The following is a 7,563-nucleotide window of genomic DNA, read 5'->3' as shown; positions in this document are numbered from 1 at the left end:
GGGATCAAACTCACTCTGAAGTGGCTTTAGCTTCTCAGTGCTGTGGCTTAACCAGCTGTGCCAAGAGGGAGGGCCTAAACTTATCTTCTTGTTTTGAATTTTACATATATATGTAACCAAAAATTCATGTAATTTTCAATGAAGTCAATGAGGGCTACTTTATGAGAGAGTTGGTTTTCAAGGGTTGTAAAGCAGGTTGAAAATATTATGAAATGCTACCAACCCTTTGGTTTGCTAGTTCCAATAAACATTTTAGACAGAAACATTATATTTACTTTAAATAGTAAATTTTAGAAAATATTTTCCCTACAAATTTGCTAAACAATCAAGAAGCACTTCACCAGTAAGTTGATCTCACCATACAAAGGTCATTGTGTTTAGTAGAAGCAAAGCCTGGGACTTTTCAGTTTAGTGTCATAGAATTATCATGAGAACAAAACTAACATGTGAAATGTGGACTGTAGGTGAGAAGACTTGAGGGAGAATGAAACACACTAGGTTAGCTAGAAGGCTTAATGGTTTTGAAGGCTATGCAACCATACTCTGCAGTCCCGATGGAACTGGATGTCTTTTGGTCACATATAACGAGGTCTTATTTGTAGCTGCTGTCCTCATTCAAGGATTACATATCATTCTTTGTTTTATAGACCAAACTGCATTTTGAAATGGTTAGCTGAGATTATAATTATAAATTTGAGGAACAATTGAATCAAATTAGGTCTTAAAAAATTGGAATCTGTGACTTTGACCTTAACCCAGCCTTTCACTGAAGTGAGGCAGATTATAAACTGTACACAGTTTAGTGGAGGGAGACACTTCGATTTTGATCTGATTCTGGTTTTTATATTTTGGAAAGATACTATTTTATCTGTTCTAGAAATATATACCAAAATTAACAGAGTCTACTACATATCTTTAAATTTCTTGAACAGATTAAGAAAAAACTACTTCATCATGGAACATATAAAGTACATGCAGAATTAGTAGAACAGTATCAGTAAAACACCTTCATATATTTATTACCCAGCTTGAACAATTACTTGTTTCATCTATTCCTCCCCCGTCCTCCTTTCCTCAATCTGAATTATTTTGAAGCAAATCATCTCATCTCATCCACATGTGTTTCATTATGCTCAAAGCTAAAGACTATCCTAATATTAAGCAGTTTGCAATGTCTTTTTTGTCTGATAAAAAGAGATGTAAATGTGAAAGTTTGACTCTGAGCATCAGAGCTGTTAAATTGCACATCACATGGCATGGTCTGCTTCCACACACCACCACTTTTGTTACTTATTGTTTGGTGGCCTTTATTTACCTCTCATTTAGTTAACATATTAAAACAGCTTTGAGTTTGTTTTCTTTTCTTTGGTGACTTTTGCCAGATGGAAATTTTTGCGTGCACAGAATAGCTGATCTTGTTTTACACAGAAACATTTTCTCTGAGAACAGTTCCACATGACCTCTGATGACTCTCCAGTGACAGTCTTCTGTTTTGAAACCATCCCCTGTATTTGACAGCAGATGGAAAGAAGACAACAAACTTTACATTTAAGATTTGGAATTTAGGCCCTCCCTTGTGGCGCAGCAGGTTAAAGCACAGCACTAAGAAGCTAAAGCCACTTTTGCATGAGTTCGTTTCCCGCCTGCCTAGGAGGTGACTCACCTGCCCGCTGCTCCCTTCAGCAGTGTACTTTGTTGATCTTCCTGTTCTGCTCCCCATTCTGTCTCTGGTGAATCCTCTCCCTGCTCCTGTACCTCTGGCCTTTTCCCCAGTTCTGTATGCACAAATGTTAAAAAAAAATATGATTTGGAATTTAATACATGCCACTTTCATTTGGAAAACTCTATATTGCTTTTAGTATTTTCTGACTGAGATATAGAGTGGTCAGACATTTTCATAATAATGTTTTGAGGACAGGACTACAATCTTGTTTTTGCTCAATGCTATTACATATAGCATTTATTTTCAGATAAATGTACATATATTATAATCAAGCTTTATCTTTGTGTATTGTAGAAGAGGGCTAGTATGGGCCAGAGTATGATCTGACATCGAACAGCTCACAGCTTGCTTATCCCCGACTGATAGTCATGTCATCTTCTTGGCTAAGTTACCAAGCTCTCAGTTTCCTTTACCTGTAGTATCAAGATAATAAAAGCATTTTAGGTGGAAAACTGGTTACTCTGAGATCTAGAAGCCAATAAATATTTTGTACAAGCAGTTAAACTTCAGGCCTATATCCATTCTGTTTTAACTGCATACACACAATCCCCTCAAGAAGCATGTGGTTAAAACTTAAGGCGATCTTTGTCATCTAGAAGTGGTCCTTATTTACCTTAAATTCCACTTATATTTATTTAACAAATTCTTAATCATGTTCCTGTTTTCCATTTGTGCCATGTATTATCGTGATGAGTTCAACTGTTCACGACCTCTGTGTACTGCAGTCAGGCACTTTAGCTGGAAAAGGCTTTGTCTACTTTGGAGAGTCACAGCTTTGTCACAGTGTTGGGCACTGGTTCCTTGAGGCTTAGTGCTTGCTGAGTTCTTTCTGATCCACGCAGCTTAGTATTCTATTCTGAAGTCCAAACCTTTGATTTAGGGTGACTTTCAGCTCTTGGCTCTTCTGCTCCATCTTTGGGTCTTTCTGTTGCATTAGCTTCATAATACTTAGGTTACCAGATCCAATGACCACCATAGCTCAGAAGATGGTGGTGCACAGAGGAACAGAAAGCAGCACTGAAATTGAGATCAGAGAGATACTTACCTACTTCCTGAAGTTGCCGGATCCCATTCTTGGGTGCTGTGAACTTATAGCACATCACTAAATGTACTTTGCTTTATTTTTGTCAGGTTGGCATTTCACACCCTAGAGATACTCAATGTGTCATTTGCAAAATTCAAAACATCAGATTACTCAGTCTCTTCTGGTACAATTATAAAATGTACAGCGAGGCTGATGTTGGCATCACTCCGAGAGCCCTCATGTGTTGCCCTTCTTCCATTTGAGAAGTACCTACATCCCAAACTCTGTGCTCAGTTCCTAAGCTTCATATTCTTGATATAACATACAATGTAATGTTTATATTATATAAAAATTAGATTTTTTTTGGGTCTGTGTGTGTGTTATTTTTTGGTGAACATGTGTGTTTTCCCTTGTGTTTTGACTGAAACATCCTGGGTTCATCTGTGATCTGGAATTTACAGATGGTTACATCCATCTCTCACCTTCTGTTTCATCAACTCTAATGGAAGGATAACTTCATGAAGTTGTGCATCTTGCATCCTGAACTGAAAAACATGCCATCCCTTAAGGAGTCACAAAATAGTATTAGTTTTGTTATTGTCATTACCACACCAACATATCTTCTCTGGCCACATGAACACAGCACATTTCTTTTTTGTCATATTCTTATTTGCGCTTCAGTATTTAGTGAATATCTAGGGGATAGCTCAGATATTGTTTTCTGGGCATTGGGAATACTGTGGAGCAAAAACCGTCTTCACTAAAATCAAGTTTTTACATTTCCTACTTTCTTAAAATTGTATCGGCAAGGATATATAGTGAACTTCTTGCCAAATCTAAAGGACTTTTTGATTCTGCTCTTCATGCCTTGTAACTTTGAGGCTGTTGATTACCCCTTTCTTTAATGTACTTTTTCCTTGAATGCTCTAGTATCACATCTTATTTTGTTTTTTCTTCTTAATTTTCTAACTTCTTAATTTTCCCTCTGACTATTGGCCTAATTTCTTTATCTGCCCTTTAAATTATTTCCTAGGCCCCTGGTCCTGATTATTTTTGTTCTCTGTTACTCTTCTCAGAGATTGTAAACTGGTGTCCTATATGCTATTGTGATTTTCATTTTGGCCTGAATAGAATTTCAAAGAATTTCAAATAATAGGTTATTAACTTATACAAATGGAGAGATTTAATGTAAAAACATGAATTTCACTTGTCTTGAAAATATTTCTCATTTTTTTACAATACTAATTAACTACTTTCAGACCAACATTTTTTCTTAAACTCAGAAATTCTATAGGCATCACAAATTCTATATGCTCAAGATCGAACTTCTTATGTATCTCATTTTGTCTTTTCTAGTTAACTGAGTTATATGGTACTCAAGCCCGAGCTTGATGAGTGAGAAGTCTTTGGTAGAACCCATGTTATCTAACTTGGAAGGCTTTCCTACTGTGCCTTGCCATAATAGTAACACATTCTTGGAATATTCTTGGACACCTATATAGTAATTTATATACATTTATGTGGTAATTTCACTTGCTTAGACAGACTAAGACCAAGAGTGAGAATGAGACTTTGAAGGAACTGGATTAGTATCACACAGTGTCATATATTACATCTGGGGTGTTTTAAAGTCAGAATCTTGTCTTATTCAGGTGGATTATCTGAATACTTACAAGTATTCAACAATATTAATTTAAGAGAATTATTATAGGTTTGATTATTTTGCATTTTATTTATATGATAGTTTGATTGGTAAAGTAATTTAAAGTAGTAGACAGTTTTGAACTTTAATTAAATGAAGTCTTCAGCTAAAATAGTATGATGTGCTATAGCATTTCCTAATTATCCATTACTACTCTTTAAGTAACCCCCCCCCCCAAAAAAAAAAGATTCCTACCTCAGAACCTTGGCATTAAGTTCTTTCTTCCTGGGAATTTTCATCTTTCATATATTTGGAAGAATTGCTCTTTTACTTCACTTGTCAACATTCTACCAAAATATAGTGCTCTTCCTTTAGCACTTTTTAGTTCCTTACTCTGCTGCTCTTTTTCCCTATAACACTTAACACCTCCTATGTGTAGGTCTCTGCTACCTCCTGTACTAAAATGTAAGTTCCTTGAGAGCAGGAATGTGCGTTTTGCTCACACCTTATTTCCAGCACCTAGAACAGTGAATGGCATATAGCAAGTGGTCAATAAATGTTTAGTAACTGAATAAATCAATGAAAAAAAGCACTGACTTTGAAGATGAAATATTTTAAAATACAGTGAGACACTAAATGTTGAAGATCATGATTTTCTTTTATAAGAGGAGTAAGACAAGTAAAGATTAACATTGTATGGAGGAAATAAAATCTTGTGGGGAATTAAGAGAAGAAATTAAGCAAAAGGAGTGAGGCAGGCAATTTAATCTAGTTGTTCACTTGAATACATTGTTCAAGAATGTAAATGTTCACGAATATTTGAGTGCAGAAGATGCTGTGGCTCTCATGAGTATGTGAAGGAACAGTAGTTTGGCCTCAAGGTCATTGTTTTACTTTGGTACAAAATTCCTAAAGAATCTGAGCAAGAGAAGTTGAGTGATTGGTGTTTGTTAGTCTCCTGTGCTCTTATTGGTAAGCTTTTTTGTGTGTTTCTTAGCAAATATTTATGGCTTAAAAAGTAAAGTTGCCATAGGTAAAACTTTTTTCAAAGCAAGAAAAAAACCCCTTAAATTCTGACATCAGTGAAGTGGAAGATATTTGCTTGAAGATGCCAGAGAAACTTGTTTGGAGTGGATATATTGTCACCACCCACAACATTTCTCCACCTACAACAATTTTTTCTCAGATTAGTAAACATTTCTTAACCCCCGGTGTGTCAACCTTTCTCTCTCTCTTTTAAAAAGATTTATTTATTTACACATACAGAACTGGGGTACAGGTCAGAGGTGCAGGGGTGGTGAGAGGATTCACCAGAGACAGAGTGGGGTACAGAACAGGCAGACTGACTAAGTACACTGCTGAGGGGAGCAGTGGGCGGGTCAGGAGAGGTCTGCCGCGCCATGTGGATCACCTCTGGGTCCGGGGATTGAAATCATGCTAAAGTGGCTTTAGTTTCTTAGTGCCTTACTTTAACCTGCTGTGCCACCAGGGAGGGCCCCCTTTCTCTTTTTTTAACTTTACTTGTTGGGGTATTGAGGGAAAAATGTCTCCAAACTAGAGAAACAGAAAAAGTAATTAGGTACATATGATTGAGAGGTGATGTCTTTTGGACTGAATCTGTGACTCAGTAATATAATATGGGTTTCTAAAGTATATCCCTTTCATGGTACAGACTACATGCAGAAGAGGATAAATGTTTCTAACCAGAATTTGGAGTCATTATCATCATTCAGTGCAGGTTGAACATTAATTTTTATTAATGTAATTAAAATAATTAGGAATTTAAAATCTAGAAGAAAGCATAAGGCAATTATATTATCATTGCCACGCAGGTGAGTACTGTGCTAAATGAATAAAATTAGAGATGGGAAAATGCACAGAATAAAAGGAATTTCTTCTGGTCAGGATTCAGAAAAGGCAAGGAGCAATAAGAGGTGTTTCAGTTAGATTTTGAATAAGATTTTCTGATGAATGGTGTGGCAATCCAAATGAGCACAGACATAGAGCTAGAAAATTAGAGATCATATTGATGTAGTAACAATGTCCAGGAGAGGCAGAAAGGGATGAAAACGAGACCTAGCTTAGAAAATTTACCTGTGATAAGAAGGAAAACTACTTCTAACTTAGATAATAAAGGCCAAAAGGGAATACTAAGAGCAGATTGATGTGGAGGGGTACGGATGGTCTTCTCATAGCTTCCAGCTCATTAGATTAGCTCAATCCTCTGTTGGGAAGAAGTTATCTTTAGATCCACTTATTCCAAGAATTTTATTTCAGACGTACATGTCTTAAGGCAATAGTTTAATAAAAAACTAGAACTCAGGTTCTCTGGTTTTGACTCCAAGTATTCTTTCTTGGCAAAAGTCAAAATTCCCACAAGACCTGTATACCAAAAATAATTTTCAAAGATATGTATTTCTCATAAAATAAATAACTGTGATCTGTGCACAAGATCATATAGGCTATTAAATATATTAAATGAAATCTTACAATTATCTCTTTTTTGGGGGGAAACAAGGGAGATTTATTGCTTTCAACAGAAGGACCACAACAGAAGTACTATGTATCAAACAAAGACAGTGGCCTGACTCTGGCTAAAGAGACTTTTGGGGTCCACTGAGTAGTCCCCCTTAGTACCAGTGGTTTTTATAAGTCTGGCATCCAACTGTCTAGGTACAGGTAACAAGGAACTATGGAACTGCTGCTTTTTGTAATATGAAAGGTAATGCTTTTTGTAATATGTTATGTAATAACCCAAGATGGTTAGTTCTTTGAATGTCTTAGTTTTGTTTAACTGCTTGGGCTTTGCCTCTGTTGTACATTCCACTTGATCATTCAAGAAGGGATTGCTAACATCAGTAACTGTTGGATTTTATGTCTGCACCATGGCAAGTTTGGGACGCCAGTGTGGCATTTCGGGTTAATAAGGAGTTTCAAGTGTGAATGCATCATTGGTGTCACTGGAGGCAATAGAAGAGAATGAAGAGTTAAGTTTATAAAAGAACAAGTTGGGGAAAACAATATATTTTCACTTCTACATTTGGCAGTGGAAGTGCCCCAGTAATTTTATAGGCTGAAGAATTTGTTTGAAAAGATATAAAAATGAATTTATTGGATGACAGCAAGATGAGCTTGCTACTCTTGGCATTTAAAGTCGCAAAAGCAAGTTTTTCC

The 7,563-nt window shown here is 36.2% G+C and overlaps 1 protein-coding gene across 1 annotated transcript in view; it reads left to right on the top strand.

Annotated features, from left to right (window-relative positions):
* PLCL1 (phospholipase C-like 1) overlaps positions 1-7,563 on the top strand; it is a 264,763-nt gene that overhangs the window by 75,295 nt on the left and 181,905 nt on the right. The window lies entirely within an intron of this gene.

This window comes from Condylura cristata, unplaced genomic scaffold, assembly GCF_000260355.1.
Source record: "Condylura cristata isolate star-nosed mole 26May11 unplaced genomic scaffold, ConCri1.0 scaffold00002, whole genome shotgun sequence".
NCBI lineage: Eukaryota > Metazoa > Chordata > Mammalia > Eulipotyphla > Talpidae > Condylura > Condylura cristata.
The sequence above is the reverse complement of the archived record's forward strand: the minus strand, read 5'-3'. Positions and strand labels throughout refer to the sequence as shown.